The 19,045-nt window shown below is 37.6% G+C and overlaps 1 protein-coding gene across 1 annotated transcript in view; it reads right to left on the bottom strand.

Moving 5' to 3' along the window:
- CLVS2 (clavesin 2) overlaps positions 1 to 19,045 on the bottom strand; it is a 1,094,294-nt gene that overhangs the window by 785,708 nt on the left and 289,541 nt on the right. The gene's annotated exons all lie outside the window — the stretch shown is intronic.

Here is a 19,045-nt window from a genome sequence, read left to right as displayed (position 1 = left end):
AATGACAACAACTTCAGCACAAATGACTACCATCCAATTGCCTTAATTAACATTGACTTAAAGATTCTATCATCTATCTTAACAAATAGATTAAAAAGCATATTACCACATATTTTATCCCATGACCAATTGGGTTTCGTGAACAATAGACATGTTTGGAATAATACTCTAACCATTGAAGCTATAACCTATATAACAAAATTCGGCAAATCCCCAAATATGCACTATCTGTCGATGCCGAAAAAGCTTTTGATCGGGTAAACTTAAAATTCCTCTTTAAAACCTTGAAATACTTCTCATTCCCTGATGAATTTATCAAAATGGTTACAACCCTTTACATGAAGGCCTCCACTACCCTCAATATATACAAAAAAAAACTCCAAACCAATTCAGATTATAAACGGTACAAGACAGGGTTGTCCACTCTCACCCTACCTATTTAATATCTATCTTGAAGCATTATTGCTAAAAGTAAGTCAGAAAACATTCCACCGTTCAATTTACTTGTATAATTTGCAAGTGAAATATAGCACCTTTGCAGACAATTCAAACATCTATTTAGAACTTTCTTCAATGGAACTTGAGAAAATTCTAAGTTCAATAGGTAAATTTTCACAAATCTCAAATTACGCCATTAATCCTAACAAATCAATAATCTTCCTGCTAAACTCCATTGGTCACAAAGAATTCTTTATACCAGAACCAACAATCAAAGTTAATTACTCCCTAAAATATTTGGGTATAACGTTTGCCCACCTCCAACAAGAGATAATCAAAGGCAATTTGTACAAAACATGGTCTAAAATCACTGAAGATTTCACAAGATGGAAGAGTCTAAACCTTTCCCTCCTCTCAAAAGTAGCTATTATAAAAATGAATATTCTTCCCAAACTTCATTTTCACTTCTTCGCCCTTAACCAAAACATTCCAAACACTTTTTTTCTCGAAAATAAATGCTACACTGGGAAAATTTATTTGGCACCCTAAAAATGTCAGAATCAGTTACATCAAACTTACACTTAGGTTCATAGGTTCATAGGTAGGTACTAGGCTATCGGCCCATACAAGCCTAGCCAAAAAATGTACCCTGGCTTTCGCCACCCAAGAAAATTATTTTCCTGTGCCCCTGTCGAGCAGAGCCACAGAAGTGATCCCCGGGGTGAATTTCCCATTTCCCATCCAATCATCAAGATTTTTCTTGAAGAGTGCTAATGAGGAGCTCTGTTTGACATAGATAGGTAGTCTGTTCCAGAGTATGGGAAGTCTCTGGGACAGGAATCTATCCCTCCAGCATGTTCTGTTTATTGTGGTGACAAGGTTAAGGTCCCTAGAGTGTGTAGCTAGAAGGAATTGGGATTTCTTTAAGTGGAGCATGTCCAACAGCTCTGGGTTTGACATAGCTTTGTATGTTAGGCAGAAATCAGCCCTGAGTAGGCGATATGCGATGGAGTAAAGCTGTAGTTTTTTGAGACGGTCTGCATAGGGCATCTGTTTGAGGCCAGTAATCCACTTTGTGAGGTATTTCTGTGGTCTTTCCAGTTGTTGTAGATGTCTTGTGAGGTACATACCAAAAGGGGCATTGTACTCTATAATGGGTCTAATGAGTGATGAGTAGAGGGGAACAATGACCTCTTTCTTTCTGGATGGGAATCCTTTTGTGATGAGAGGAGCCACATAGAAAGATTTCCTGACCACTGTGGCAATGTGATTATCAAAGGAGAGACTACTGTCCACCTGTGTCCCAATGTCTCTTATCACATTTTCGGCATTAAGTAGACTACCAGCTAAGTGGTAGTTCATGGGTACAGAGTTTTTACCAAAGGAGATGACAATACACTTTTTGGCATTGAACTTCAGGCCATGGCTTTGACACCAGGTATCTGTCTCAGTGAGGCCCTTTTGTAGTTTGTCCACATCGTTAGGAGTTTCAATTATGGCTTCTAGTTTGCAGTCATCTGCAAACTTTGTTAGCCAAAGACCTTCAGTGTTGGCCTGCACTTCAGAGAAGTAGATACCAAACAGGAGAGGACCCAGGACTGAACCCTGTGGTACTCCACTTGTCACTGGTCTGATGTCAGATTTGGAATCCGCTACTTTCACAGTGTGGGTTCTGTCCATGAGCCAGTTGGCAACCCATCTTATGACATATGGATTTATACCTAGTTTAGTGAGCTTATCTATAATTCCAGAGTGGGGGATGGTGTCGAAAGCCTTGGCGAGATCTAGATACGCTGTGTGAACCATTTTACCCTTATCTATGGCTTTGGTGACTGCTTCAAAGAAGTCAATCAGGTTTAGGAGACATGATCTGCCTTTTACAAATCCAAACTGAGTAGGGTCCAGAGTTTGGAGATTTCCAATGTCTTTGTTTATGAGTTCCACGATGATACGTTCCATGGCCTTGCAGACCAGGCTCATCAGGCTAATGGGGCGGTAGTTCCCGGGGTCCGTCATGGCTCCCCCTTAGTGGAGTGGGATAACTGTCGCGGTGCGCCATTCAGTGCGTACAAAGCCTGAGGTGAGGCTATGGTTGAACATGGTACTTAGGTAGGGTGCCAGTTCATTCTGTAGTTCGTGTAGAATGCAGCCTGGGATATTGTCAGGTCCCATGGATGCTGTGTTATTGGCTTTGGAGAGTGTGTTTTTTACCTGTGCAGCCGTGATTATAGGAACTTTGCATTCTTCCGGTATAGAGATGGGCCCTCTAGGGCGTGAGAGGAGGATAAAATTAGCACTGAACCTATCTGCTAGGATGTTGGCAATATCAGTTGGTTCTGTATATTTAGTGCCATTATGCTGTAACTCAGAGCAGATCTTAGTGTTCCCATTTAGATTCTTGACATAGCTATAGAATGCTTTGTGGTTGTCTTTAGAGTCAGTGGCAATTTTGTTTAAGTAACTAGCTTTGGAGGATTTTATGAGGGATCTCAGCTTCTTACTGAGGTTGACCAGGGAGTTCCTCCAGTCATGGGATTTTACTCTTTTTTGCAACAGTTTCTTTCTTCTGTTGTAGAGTTTGTTTATGGCAGAGGACCACCAGATTGGCTTCCTTTTTTTGGAGGATAACATCTTGGTTCTATTAGGGATAGCATGATCCATGCACTCGTGTAAGTGCTTATAAAGTGCATTTGTGTAGGATTCGGCAGTTATACCTCTATTGTCTGTCTGCATGGGTGTCATGAAGTTTGCCACTTCTGTCTTAAGAAGTGTGAAGTTGGCTTTTGAGAAGTTTTTACGATGGTTTCCCTAATTGGGGCTGGGGGTGGGATGTGGATGTCTAGGCTGATTAGCTTGTGGTCGGATCTGACCAACGAGGACTTGAGCTCTGGTGTGGAACACCGGTTTCCCATGTTGGTAATGACCAGGTCTAGGATATTGCTGCCCCTGGTGGGGGCGTGAATAAGTTGATCCAAGGCGTTGGAATTTATGAATTCTAGAAAACGTTGAGCAAAAGAGTTGGTACATGAGTAGTTTTCCCAGTTAATGGTGGGGTAGTTGAAATCGCCCATTATTAGGGTGTTGGGTTGTACCCTAATACTTTCCAGTGTATCAAGAAATGAGGAGTGTGAATTCTGGGGCATGGTGGGGGGTCTGTAGCAAGCTACAATTTGGATTGCGGTCTTGCCCAGAGTTAGTTGCACTTGGATAATCTCGGATGCATTATGCTGTGCAACTAGCTTGGAGGTGTGAATATCTTTAATGAATATGGACACACCTCTGCCTTTAGTGCTTCGTTCTGGGTTAGGTGGCCGAAAGGTGTGGTATGAATTGAAGCCTGGTAATGCAGGGGTGCTCTCTGGAGCTTTGAACCAGGTCTCTGTCACTGCATTTTAAGGAGTGCCTCGAGTGAGTGCATTTTGAGGTTTAGACTTCTATCATTGAGTAACATTACTCTCAGATTTTGCTTGCTTGTATCTGTTACGGTGGTGAATTTGTCATTTGAACCTTGCCTAAAAAAGGCACTATAGGGGTGGCAAGAGCCTTAGCCAGTATCCGGAATCCTAAGGGCGACAGATGCAGGCCATCTCAGGCAAAGCATCGTGGACTGTCGATCATGTCATCCCAGGCAGACAAATACTGGATCCCCTTAGAATGACACCAGAAGCTTAGCCAATTGTTGAAGTCAATCATTTTGTCCTTGTACTGTGGTATCATTCTGGGTGATGGCAGGATGCTACTCAGGGTTAGGGTCATACCTGCCTGGGATACAAGATCGGAGAGCTCCTCCGTGTCTCTTTTCATGTAGTCCAGGGAGGTACTTCTCAGGTCATTCACACCAACATGGACAATGACAACTTCTCAAAGATAGAGGAGGTCTGGCCCTACCGGACTTTCTAACATATTACCATATAATTAACACCAGTTGCACTGTACACATTGCTAACTTTCAACAATCAAACAAGGATTAGAACCCCTTATGGATAAGAATTTACAATGCTCATAAAAAGGCGTCCAACCTTAATCCTAGTGCAATTATCTTTCTTGGCACTAAAACTCTCAAAGAATATAAAATTCATCCTATATTAATAAAAAATATCAGTGGGTTCCAAAACTTATATCATCCTATATAAATAGGACATGCTGGAGGGACAGATTCATAACCCAGAGGCTCCCTTCACTCTGGAATAAAATCCCAGTCCAGGTTAGGCAGAGTCCCTCATTGACTCTCTTCAAGAGGAATCTTGAAGAGTGGATGGGAGATCGTAGATTTACTCCGGGTATCACTTCTGTGTCACTGTTAGAAAGATGCACAGTATTCTAACCTTGAAAAAGGGCATAGCAAAATTCATTTTAAAATGGGTGGCGAAAGCCAAACACATTCTGGCTAGGTTTGTAAATGCCCTAGAGCAGATAGCCTAGTATGAACCTATGAACCTATAATCCCTTGGTTTGTGACAATCTCTAACGATAGCCCAACCAATCCATCTTAATCCGAATTTTAAATTGGGTAACAGCATGATAAATCTCGATAGTTACCCTCTCATTAGGAAATGTACAGTTTGGGATTTCTACACAATCAAAGACTTACCATTTAATGACATCATATCCTCTTTGGCAGTCAATAAAAAATACTATATAATCATTAAACAAATACTATACCTAATATCTTTGGTCACCGACCCGATGTCCCCCCCCCCCCGGAATACCAATTTTACCAGACACTAATAACCCAGCTACTATCTAGGACTAAAATGCTTTCTAATGTCTACAGACTAGTACCAAGATTTAAACACCAAGACAATATATTATTCTCTAAGTACTGGGATGGAAAAAACAGGGAAATTACACTTAGCCAAAAACTCGATGCAATTGATGCAACAATAAAATTAACCCCTTCAAAAAACAAATCTATAACCAGCTCATGATAAACAATAATGCCTATCACACACCATCATTCCTAAACAAAATTAACCCAAGCACCTCACTTTTATGCCCAACATGCCCTAATTCAGTGGCAGACATACTTCACATTTTCTGGTCCTGTAAAAAAGTGTACAAACTCTGGTGTTCCCTAAGAGCACGACTGGAGAAAATGTGATATATGAAGTCAACCCTATCTTGGGAGATGGCGTTACTAAATATCTGTCCAGGTTCATTTAAATTTTAAACTAAACATGTTATTGTGACACTATGTGCACTTCTCAAAACTTACATTACTTTAAACTGGCTAGACAGATCCAAAATGTCTTGGAATGACTTTCAGTTGATGACTGTCAAATACGTGTTGGCACGTAAACTTAAGATAAGCAAAAAGAAAATTAGTTATTTTCAAAAATATTGGAATAACCTACTAGATGCTCTTAATCAGCACATCCCTTAGGTAGATCTGCATCCTCCCCTTTTTCCCTTCAGGCTCTATCTTATCCCCCTTATCTCTAATCCCCCTAGTTCATTTGGGTTGTTAATTCTGCGACAAATACTTTTCCTCTTTAATTTCTACCTCCAACATTACTCTTGATTGATCACAAACAATTCAACCCCCTGCGTTATCTTTTTCTTTCCTTGTGCAAGCACTAACATCTAGCTTCCTTATACTAACACCCTTTCACTCAGTGACAGTCGTGTGTATATATTGTATATAGTTAAATCAAATAGGCTCTAGGCATACTAATTCACTTCCATACACCTGCATAATAAATACTTGTCATTAAATTTTGACACTTTTCTGCATGTTAATCTCCTAATCACTTGCTTAATGAAGGTTAATATTTCTTTTTGATATATAGGACTGATTGTTTGTGTGCCTAAGCAGGTTGTATGAAGCATATTCATCTATTTGTTATTGAACCTATTTGCATTGTGTGACTTGTAACTGATTCTCCATTTGTGTCTTTAAAAATGCTAATAAAAATCAGATTGCAAAAAAAAAAAAGTCATGAATGAAAGTCCTATTCGACCTCTTATTTCATCACAAAATCAGTAGCTGTGCAAACAGCCACATTGGCAGCCAAAATACCAAGAAGTAAATAAAATTCAATGGAGGGATAGGTTTGAAACTCAACATATTCCCAGTCTATGGAATATGTTGACACTAAAGGTCAAACACAGAGTTTGATTACCTTTATGGCTATTTTCTTTTTCAAATATATTTTTATGGAATTTTTCAAACTTTTCAAACATACAAAGGAGAAACTGTAAGTCATTGCGGGAAGCAGTAAAGTATAGGTATATATGTAACAGTTAGAGCAAAAGCTATGCCTTTAGAACACAGCAGTTATCTTACAGGGAAGCTTACATCTTAGATACCAATATAAGCAGTAAAGACCCCCCAATAACCTATTACAGTCAAAGTCTAGGGATACAAATGGAAAGTGGCTTGGAAGGAAGAATATATGACTGTCTTAAGAAGAAAGAAAAGCGGTAAGGAGGGTATAACCATAAAAACAACTATTTACACCATGTACTTCTATTTATACCATATTTACAACATATTTACACTATATTTACAACATATTTACACCATATTTACAACATATTTACATCCATGGTGTAAATATGTTGTAAATATGGTATAAATAGAAGTACATGGTGTAAATAGTTGTTTTTATGGTACCATAAAAACAACTATTTACACCATGTATGGTACCATAAAAACAACTATTTACACCATGTACTTCTATTTATACCATATTTACAACATATTTACACCATGGATGCCAGAGGATAACAAAATGATATAACAAAATATTTTGTAAAATCAAAAGTTACCGTGTGATGGTAACAATGTCTAATGGTTATAGGGCCAGAAATTATACTGATGGAGGTTTTCCTGGAATGTAGTGTTAGAGACCCACATTTTGGAAGATTATTTAGTTTGGATTAGGTCAAAAAGTCTACACCAGTAATTCTAAAAATATTCTTTTTTCTTTTTGTTATTATTGCATAACTTATGTGCAGATATATATTTGATTGCCATTGATGTAAAGTTTTCCCAAGCTATTGTTGAGGGATTGACCCAGTTCTTGGCTATAAAATATTTGAGAAGGGCACAGGCTGTAACACAGATGTGGCGATGGATACCCTTAAGAGATTTAGGAATAATATTTAAAATCATAGTTTGCCAAGAGAATGTGTTTTTTTTCGTATCCCATTTTTCCAACTGAGTTCTGAGAGAACACCAAAGTTTGTAAATATTCTTACAGCTCCAAAAGATGTGAAGTATATCTACGTGTGGGAGGGAACAGAACGGACAGGTTAGGTTTTTATTGTATCCGAATTTCAGTAAGACTGCTGGGGTATAGTAGGAATTGTTGTTTATCATAAGCTGAGTGTAAATTAGGTTTTTGAAGGGGTTAAATTCAGGGTATTATTGATTGCTTCGCACTTAGACTCCATAGAAATTTCTCCTTGTATACCATCCCAATATTTGGAAAATAGAAGTGAATGATTATACTTAATGCTTGACACAAGTTTGTAGGTATTCAAAATCATTTTGTTCCGTAGGGAAAGTGATTTAATGTTAGATTGTGATAATATAATGTCTTGCTTCTTCACTCTATAGTTAGAGAATTTTTGTTTTATAAGTGAGCTAATTTGCCTTAAGATAGGATCATATTTGTTAGGAGCACCAAATAAAGCTTTGACCTCAGCAACATTTTTAGAGTTATAGAAGTGCCAAACTATGGCTTTCTTAACAATAGGGAAGTTTGCTAGATCGATCATTTTATTATTGATTTTTAAGTTAGGGTTTAGGTGAATAGGTTGGAGAATGGGAATAGTATTGTGTAAATTTAAGGAGGTCATCAGAGTTTGAAAGATGTGAATTTTGTTCTTTAGTGTAGGCAAGATCTTGAACTTGTAGTCACCATCAGGTGCAAGAAAAGGGACAGCATATGGATTGAGTTTTAACGAATATATATAGTTGCACCAGATTTTGATCCAGGTTGGGTACCAAGTTTCAGCAGAGGGGTCATAGCAGGCTATCTGAATTAGTCGGCTAGCATTAATGATGTCGTAATATAAATTAAAATCCGGGAGACTTAAACTGCCTTTGTTCTTTGGGGTAATTAGATTCCTGTATGATATTCTAGTTGATTTAGGGAACCATAAAAACTTTGAGACTGTGGTTTCCATTTTTCTGAAAAAAAATTTTGGAACGTTTAAGAAGATGGAGTTAAGATGAAATAGGATTCTAGGCAAAATATTCATTTTAATGATAGCAGATTTTGATAGCATAGAAAGATTGATGTTTTTTCCATCTAGTTAGATCGTTATTTATCTGATCCCAGACTCTATATAGGTTTGCTTTTATTAGTTCTTGGTGAGGGTGTGTGAAATGTATTCCTAGGTATTTAATTGTATATTTGAGAGGAATGTCAGACAGGGGAAAGTAACATTCTAAATGGTTTGCAGGGTTTAATGGAAAAATAGATGATTTAGCAAGGTTTAATTTATAATTAGCAGCCTCAGCAAAAAGATTAATAGAATTTCGAATTTTATGAAGATCGGTGTTAGGAAGCTCAAAATAGATGTTTAGGTCATCTGCAAATGCAGAATAATTTATATCAATGTTGAAGACTTTTCGGATATGGTGATAAGTCTTTTGTTTAACCCAGAGAAGGAAAGGTTCCAGATATAAATTAAAAAGATAAGGTGAGAGTGGGCAACCCTGCCTATGCCATTGGTAATTTTAATAGGGCGTGATAAAGTTTGCAGTCTTAATATCCTTCATACTTACAAAAGGTTTTCTATGAAACATTGGATTTCTACTCATTTTTCCTTTTTATATCACAGGTTGTCCCAGACAACTACTTAGATATCTACCATACAACATAAGGATTTATATTTCGATTCACAAGTCTGCCAATACTACCTGCATGAGGGATAGTGTCAAAGGCCAGCCTCTTTTAGACTTTGGCTCCATCTAGCACATTCCATTTTCTTCAAAATCCTCTTCTCTGTCTACTCTTCACTATTACTACCTTAGAATTACTCCGAATAACAATTATGAATATTTGTATTAAGAATTCTGTGTCTCATTAGGTATTTAAAAGTACAATTTGCTATGCTGATTTTATCTTCACTTATCATATCATATTGGGGTCTTATTTAATACTTCATCCGCTTTATTATCTTTGATAAAATGTTCATCTGATTTGATCTCATACATATAAATAATGGTTAACCACTGGTTTATCTGTTGATATGTACAGTCTTAATTTTCCGTTATGCCACTTACGTTTCCTAACTCCATTCCTTCTACATGTCTCCTCCTCCTTCACAAACTTGTTTTGCCCCCCCCTCCAAGTCCAAGCTCTTATCAAATCTTTCATAGTGTCACATGTCATCATCCATCCAGCACCTGCTCATAAATTTGACCTCCTAAATGAATCCCTACTCATCCATCTTCTTCCCTGGATTAATCCCAGTCTACCAAATTGTTTCCAGCTATCCTTCTGTACTGTGTTGTTATTATTCTTACCCTCATGACTTCCTACTAGTCCTTCTTGAAATTCCCACCTTTTTATTGTACGCCCTATACATTCCTTATATCCATTTTTTCCTTTCACTCACACTACGCCCCCTTCCAGCTACCCTTGTCTTTCAAACCCATCTCCCTTCCATTACATTGTTTCAAACTTCACATTGCTTATTTACTGCTTTGTAAAGAATACTCCTACAGCTTCTAACTTACAATATGCTCTGTAGATACTGTAGGATTGCAAATCACTGTTGACTGTGCTCTTAGGATAATTCATTTCATTACAAACTGTCATTTTACTTACTGATCTGCAAGTAATTGTTATATAGTGCGCATTGCCCTGCCTTGATGTGCCTAACATATTAAAGTGTCCCTTTTCTTTATTATATTTTTCATATTCCATTGTTTCTGCAAGAGTTTTTCTTCTTCCCCTTGCTAAAACTGAGCTCTGCCAAGCAAGGTGGTTAAGGATAACAAATCCAGTAAATCATAAAGACTAAAGTAATCATGCCACTTAAAATAGCGTTAAGAACTGGATGGACTTTAAATGCTTATAAACAGCGGTGATTAAACTGTGTAAATAAGTAAATAAAAAAAAAGATTCATATGTAATAAAAGGAAAATGCAAATATAGACTGTATGTACAAGCTCCACTGAAATCCATGTCATTCAAACAGCTGCAAAATTCAAAAGAAAACAAGACCCATATAAATATAAGAGATTCAGAGATGGTGCTGCACATGCATTTACAGTGTATGGCATCTTCTGATTTGTATTCTGGAACTATTAACTATATATCAATCCACTGCAAATTTCCTCTACACTTTTGACTGAAAAGTTTTCGGCACAACTACACTGCTTCCAAAAATTGTTTTTTTTGTATTTTTTTAGAGTCTACTTTAACTGTGTCATACACAGCTGATAAATGTAGCTAAATAGAAAATATGATTAAGATGTTTCAGTTACTGATCTGATGTCTGAGATATGATGAAGAGTTCCGACTGATTACTTACATTATGAATCCTTTACAAGTCATCACTGTCCAGGTCTAAGAAACTAAAGTTTCTTCTATGCATATCCTTTGATTCCACAAAAATCATTCAGAATAGAAGTCCATGTGATAGTAAAATAACAGATGTGTTTCGATATTCATGTCAATGCATGCTTGTCAAGACAGAGTAGGTAACCCATTGTTTGCATGCTGCTGAATTTGTGCATCTCTCATTGCAGTCCCCCAGCATCTGAATATTGACATTTATCTCTCAAATGTGCCATAACCTAACTCAGTTAGGCCAGCAGTTGCAGGTTCTGTGTCCAAGGTTTCAGTTGAGCGTACTGAACACCGGACTATAGTATGCTACTCTTTTAAAATGTTATTTACTACCTTGACAGGAAATGAGTTTTCATTTTTGTTTAGCTAAGATTCAGTGTTATAGGTTCATAGGTTCATAGGACGGTAGTAGGCTATCAGCCCTAGGGCCTAGGGTGGCTTAATGGTTAAGGTGTTTGCCTTACAAACACAAGGTGCAGGGTTTGAGTCTCACAAGGCATAACTGACTATTCTTAAAATGGCTTGCAAGGGCAGTTAGCTTAGTACTAACCTATGAACAAGCCTAGCTATAACAATTCCCTGGCTATTTCTTCCCACAGTATTTACTTCCCTGGACCCCTGTCTAGCAGGGTGACTGACATGATCCCAGGGTGAATTTCCTATCTTCCATCCAGTCATCAAGGTTCCTTTTGAAGAGGGCCAAAGAGGCACTCTGCTTGACATGTATGGGCAGTCTATTCCAGAGTCTGGGAAGTCTCAGGGTCAGGAATCTATCCCTCAAGTATGTTTTGTTCATTGTGATTACAAGGTTTAGATCCCTAGATCGTGAGTCTCTGAGGGATTGGGATTTCTTTAAGTGGAGCATGTTCAACAGCTCTGGGTTTGACATGACCTTGTATGTTAAGTAGAGATTGCCTCTGTGTGGACAATATGCGACAGAGTATAGGTGGAGTTTTTTGAGATGGTCAGCATAGGGCATCTGCTTTAGGCCTGTGATTCTTTTAGTGAGGTATTTCTGCGGCCTTTCCAGTTGTTACAGATGTCTTGAGAGGTACATACCAAATGGGGCATTGTATTCTATAATGGGTCTAATGAGGGATGAGTACAGTGGGACAATGACCTCCTTCAGGAGTAGTTACATGCAGTATTCATCAAAGTTGCCATAAAAAAATACCAGTCTTAATTGCAGATACAGAGAGCTTGATCTACATATTCTGTCAGTTTCCCTACTCATTTCATAAGCTCCATAGCCTTACCCAGCTGTATATTTTCTTCATATATTTTTTTTCTAACATTAAAAATCCCTTCTGTATGTCCCATGCATTATAAAAATGATCATCATGTTGATCCCTGCTGCAGTAACCTTAGCTATTTATATCCTGCCAAGGATATAACAGTTGGCCAGCTCCCTAAGCTTCAGGGCAACGTCCATGCTCCCAAACTGTCAGGCAGCTCAAATTGAGCTGACTAAAAGAGATTTGGGTGCCACACCCTACAGATCTTTACTGACTTTTACAGATTGATGGTTGGCTTGACCTGTTCCTTTCCTGAGCAGATAAGTTCCCTTTGGGGAAAAAAAACTTCCATTAAATAATTTTGCTTATTATTTGAATTTCTCTTCAGGAAAGTTATTTTAAAACTGGGAGTTTGTATTCTAATGGCCTGTTATAAGTCTGTATTGTACTTTTAAACAAACACACTATTTTTTCCTGTCAGTTTGACTTTTTTTTTTTCATTTTTCTTGTGGAGATGTCTGTTTATTTTACTTTGTGGGCCTGGCTTGGTGTGTTTTTTACTGTGTTTGTCTAGGGAAAAATAGCTTTTAAAGATTTTTGATTTTTACTGGCATTTGCTGCTTGTTTCCCCCCTGAGAAAGAGGTACCATTTTCTGTTTGACCATGCACAGACTGTTGGACTCATGATCAATCCTTCTTCCAGCCACAAAAAGAAAACCTTAAGCAAACAACCTTTGCCACCACAGCGGGCTACCATTTTACCTCAGCCTCAGGTGAGTGACTCTGCTGTGGCCATTTGTTGTACCTCAGACCATTCATCTTTTACCCAAATCACTCTGATGCATCACATACAGCTACTATGGACTGGGGGTTAGCCATATCCTCTGTGACTGTCGTGGTCCCCTCAGTGGGCAAGGTAGAACCAATCTTCTCAGTCTTGGACGAGAGAACAGGAAAGGCTTTTCTGTTTTGTCAGAATGTTATGTCCATCCCTAGAGAAGCTGCTGCTGCCATTATTAATACTGCTGGCCCAATTTGTCCTGTCAAAAAGAAGCAGAGAACTAAACATTTATCTACTTCTCAAATTTCTGTAGACAGGAGTAGTTTATTGGGTCTGGATAAGGGTATAATTCAGGCTATTGACCCTTTTTGAAAGGTAGTGTCTGGTAAAAGAGAGAGGGATAATTCCTTTCCTGAAAAAATTCAAGATTCTGAATCTGGACAGAAGGATGAAGGGATAAATACAAGGTTTTATCCTTAGATTTCTAATTCAGACACAGAGGAGAGCTCAGTTTCTGATTCTCCATATGAAGGTTTCTCTTTCTCTGAGACTATTTCTAGAATGTGCCAGTGTTTTCACTGGGAGAATGCTGAGGCTTCTTAGACTCTCAGAAAATACTATGTGCTGTTACAGAAAGAATTTGCAGAAGCTGCACCATTCCTCCAATTTTGTCTGCCTTGGATGATGTGCATGTTACTGCCTGCAATTTTCCTGACAGCCAGCTGTCCCTAAAAAGACAGATAGGATATATAAAGTTCCTCAGTTTTTTTAAATTTTTATACACTCTTCCCAAACCTGATTCATCAGCTATAGCTTTATTTAATCCTTCTGCTGCTAAATACTTAATTAGTTCTAGTCCTACTCTTTCTGATAAGGATGGAAAGATTATTGACAAGTATAGGGGGAAAGTCCATGGTTTTGCCACTTTGATTTTCAGAATTTTGAATTATCAGGCTCATATGTTAAGGTTTATCCTGACAAATTGTGAAAGTATGAGGAATTTTTTTATCTGCATTTTCTTCTTAGGAAGAAAAGTCTGCTTTAAATAATTTAATTTCTTATATTGTTCAAGTCACTGCCCACTGTATACAGAGTCTGTGTATATGGACCTGTTGATGCTTCTTCCAGGACTATGGCCACTGAACTGTTTTGAGGAGGTTTTCTCAGATCCTCCCAAATGATGCTAATAGTGAGATTTTAAATTTTCCTTTGGCTAGAGATTTAATGTTTTTCCCTTCTGCTGCAGAGGTGATCAAAAAGTGTGAAGAAAGAGGTAAGCTGATACAGGGAATCTTTAAGATTTTTCAGCCCCCCTTGTCCAAGTTTTCTAAGGGATTCTCTAAATCCTTACCTAGTTTTGGCAAGAAACAAAATAAACAGTCTGAATAAAATGTAGGTAAACAGACATTTAAGAAGGAATGACAAGGGGGTTTCAAGAAGAATTCTGGAAATTCACAAAACCAAGGACAGTCCAATAGGTCAGAATGACTATTTAAGAGACTTTGTATCCTCCTCCCACCCTGGCATCCAAAAAGTCTGACACTCTACATTTCTCTTTGGCAAACATTAATTTCTGACAAATGGGTTCTGAAGATCATTCCTCAAGAATACAGATAGCAATGAGAGAAAGTCCTCCTTTCCATAGGGTAATTTCTCATCCTCCAGACCAAACTCTTCTTGTTTCTACCAACTCTTCTTTACATACTGTCCCAGGGACTGATCAAACCAGTCCCCCTTCCCAGATGGGAAAAGGTTTTACTCAAAGATGTTTTTAGTGCCAAAGAAATAAAATGTTTGGAGATGAGGTTTGGCTCTTTCTTTCCTAAACCTGTTTGTGATACTGCTCAAATTCAAAATGATGTTACTTCAAATTTCCTCTTAACACTAGATATAAAAGTTGCTTTTCATCACATTCTTATTCAACCAGATTTCAGAAGTTTTTTTAAGGTTGTATGCATGTAGTTCACATTATCAATTCTCTACCTTCAGAACAGCTTAAACTTGCACACGAACACCAGCCACAGTGCAATGAATTCTTTATTCAACGTTTAGTGCTTTCTTCCCCAAGAAGGAACTTCCTCAGAGCAATTAACACAAAAACACCCAGTCTTTATATACCCACTGTTAATTGCATAAATTGAGCAATTAATTAGTCAATATACCTTATTAATTAATTTAAAAATACACCAGCTAAACAGTCAATAAACTCATAATTATAAATACATTGCATATTATACATATCAAAACATTACACTATGAGTGTTAAAAAACATTTAACCCATTAACCACTTTAATTTTAAAATGCATGCTATATTGATAGCTTCATTGACACCTGGGTACCTAGTTACTTCAAGTCTTAATTGCCATTTCAATTCACTGACATCTAGATGCAAATCAACAATTCTCTCTTGGGGATCCTTGACTATCTGTCCCACAACTAAAAACTTAAAATTGTGGTCCCCCTGTTATTTAATATGCTTATATAGGGCACTGGTAATTCTCCCTTTTCTAATAGATATTTCCTTATACCCAGGGATTTTAGGGACGTCACCCTACGGGTTCATGCCTCATAACAGTCCTGAGCAATGACTTAGCTAGGGTAGGAATTACCCATATTCAGAAATGGATGCCAATAATACATTTTCAGTCAGGGCTGATATGCTGTGCACTCCCTGATAGTTGTAGCAGGCTGTTTGTTACATACAACATATTACATTTGACATTTGTAATGAGTGTTTTGCTACAATTTAAAGAAGAAAAAGGACCCCTTTTTTGTCCACAGGTTAAAGTTGAGGAGGGATGCCAGATATGGAAATTTACCACTCACATCCCATATATTTACACAACATACAATGTAATGTTTAATAGACAGTTATAGTTTTCTGAATGCAGTGCAGTGAAGGAATGTTTTAGTATTGCTAAAGGATTTAAGGCATTGCTGTAAGGAAGAGAGAAAGAATATATATCTCAGAAATTGATGTTACAGTTTTCGTTGCATATTGTTTCTACAGGCTCAATCACTCAGGCTTGGAGAAAATAAATGACCATTATGACTCCCCTTTCTATGTATAATTTGTATTATTCAATCAAAATAGAGAAAATATCACTATGTGCAGTTGTACTTATATTCTGCTTAGTTATCACATGGCTATAGTAGTCATTTATGTCTAAGTGAAGCAAAATGTTTGTTGTTAAAAAAGTATAATACATTTTAACTAATTTGTTAGATTGTGTTAAGAATCACAGGCGGAGTACTTAAGTTAAGATGAGACTTTGGAGATGGTATTCACATTATACAACCACATAGCTTTACAAAGTGGAAACTTAGGACTGGAAGTTATAGTTCCAGACTGAGAGCGTCTTAAGACTTCATTAGGTCAGGGTTTTCATTTTCAGTGTCTGTCAGGATATGATGTTTTTTGTACTGTGTGTGTGTTTTGCATTGTAACCATTTGAAATCTAGGGACCCACTTTGCCAAGGCCCGAGATGTCAAAGCAGAATGGATGAAAATCAGGACGTGCATACTAAGTCTGAGCTTCCAATTTGTCAAGGTATTTGCTTTTTACTGAGCTATGGTGATCTCAGAGCTAATAAAGGGCACCCCCTTCCCATTTCAGGGGTGCATGGGGCTTGCCTTCTGCAAAACCAACAGTTTTAAGGGTGAAGAGCAACGTCCAATGTTCAGTCTTCTCCTGTATTTTCAATCTTTTTTTTTTTTTTTTTTTGATATCTTGGAATTTGACAAAGCAAATCTCAGCATTTTAATATGGTGTAATCTTTGAAATATTTTGAATTCCAAAAGGGATTTATAGGGAAATAATAACCCTGCTGGAAGAATACATTTATTAAACTTTATGGCTGTCCATTTTTTTCTGCTTTCCTGGATTGCATAATTGTAAGTAAGTATAGTCCTTTGGGAGTTAGGTCCCTTAAATAAAGTTGATTAATTGTTACTAGATACTGAAGACAGATTAGACAGACAGACAAATAAATAGATAGACAGGCAGGCAAGCAGATGAAAAATGTTCTAACAAATAGCACTGCATAGCTTCCATATATCATTTGCTATTTTACCTTATCCAACCATTTGTCCTACCTCTTAAATTTATACTGTAATATTTAACATAGCATATCATTAGCACTCTGCATCATGTCAGTAATGTGATTATTGCTGTTTATATCCTGATGCACACATCAGACTTGTGCCATTGCTCCTGCACTGGTATTTTTTTGTTTTAGGTAAGTAATATCCACTGCAAACATGACAGCACAGTTCTTTCCACAGAGTGTTCTTCCCTGACTCATCCCATTATCATAATATAAACTGGCATCCTGGCAAAAATCAGTTTCTCTGCCAGATGCTTAATGAGTGCCAGGATATGTTCTTCACCCCCCATGCTGAATTAGATTATGTAAATATTTGGGAAATGCATGACTTGCAGTAACCCACCTTGTCACTCTTGTTTTCTCACCTTTCATGCCATCTTAATGTCCAGTCTCCCATTTGAGGTAAACCATACAGAACTATATGTAGTATCCCAAGATGCATAAGATTTCACTGGACATCTTTTCAGGAGGAGCTCTTAATCTGCCTTTTTGGTTGAATTCTACTTTTTATAAATGGCGCGAGTATGTGTCCTGTGGAGTCGTGTTTTTTACACTGGCTGAGTGACAGGTACTTGAAATACTACCTTCAGATGTGTTTCCAGCTTTAGCAGACGAAAACCAGGAGACATATTGCACCATGCTTATGCCAGTACTTTCATTTGAAGTGCATGTTTCAGTTGTATACCTATGCACTTAATTTAGGGATGTCTGACTGAAAATTGCATATCTTCATTACGCATTATAGTAACCACAGTTTTTTGTCAACAAAGAGACTTGTGCTAGTAACTACTGTATGAATGAGCTCATACATTAAAATTCCAAAAACACAAACGAGTGTATGTCCATGGATAAAATCTAGGTCACCCAGTTCACCTCTGACTTTGTAAAAGCACTGGTCTTATTGTTCTCATTCAGCATTGGCTTCTGAACAACCAGTTTTCCACTCAACTGTCAAGCTGTTCTACCACGTGTGGCACCAGCTTTATCACTAGCCTGATGTGTGTGACACAGTCAAAAGGGCCATTAGGTCACACTCATGGCAAGCAAAGCTATAAACCTATGTGTTTAGGAAGGTAATCTATGCTAAACTGAAGGTTCTTCCCATGTAATGGAGGCTTCTTGTTCACCTGGGCTATAATCCAGTACAAAGACAGACAGATTATGAAATATCCAATTATTTTGCTGCACAGACGCATGCTTATATTTCTTAGATTTTGAAATATATTAATTACCCAAAGCCTATGCTGTTTTGCTTTCAGAAATTCAACCAGCTATGAATGAAACAGCTTTTTCTTATGTTTGGTAATGATGCAAAAGTAACTTTAGTGCCATCTTTAAAACAGTACAACTTTGCAGTTTCACTCCAATGTAAAACCATTTGCAATTCACAGTAGGCATGGGAAACAGCCCAGTCAGGTGTCCCTCCAGTTTTTAGGCATCTACTGCCTTTAGTAATGAAGACAGCAAGCTACTGGGCTACAAGTTCTTTCAATCAACTAGCTACCTTCCTCTCAGGGAATTTCCTCAGTCATGCTATTTCCATAAAGCCCAGGATTCACACCACAGTGATATGCTTTCCCCTATTGCTAACTGGTAAAAATAGATGCAAAATAGCAGAAAAGACCAGCACTTAGGTAAACCTTCACAAAGACCACCAAATATCCAAATAAAGCAAAGGTCCAGTGAAAGGAAGCACCAGACATGTAGAAATAAAATCCAAACAAACTTTAATAAATCAAAATCACAAGGTCACAAAACTTTCAGACTTGTGTCCTTCTTCGGTGTGTAAAAAAAGATTTTTAGGTTCATATGTTCATAGGTGTGTACTAGGCTAACGGCTCTGAAGCCTTTACAAACCTAGCCCATAGGATTGCTCTGCCTCATTTAAATACTATTAGTATAAAATTACATGGCACAGCTCATTTAACTAGAAATAGCTCCAAGCATA

The sequence above is a fragment of the Protopterus annectens genome, chromosome 1.part1 (assembly GCF_019279795.1).
Source record: "Protopterus annectens isolate FY-2018-M chromosome 1.part1, PAN1.0, whole genome shotgun sequence".
Taxonomy (NCBI): Eukaryota; Metazoa; Chordata; order Ceratodontiformes; family Protopteridae; genus Protopterus; species Protopterus annectens.
The sequence above is the reverse complement of the archived record's forward strand: the minus strand, read 5'-3'. Positions and strand labels throughout refer to the sequence as shown.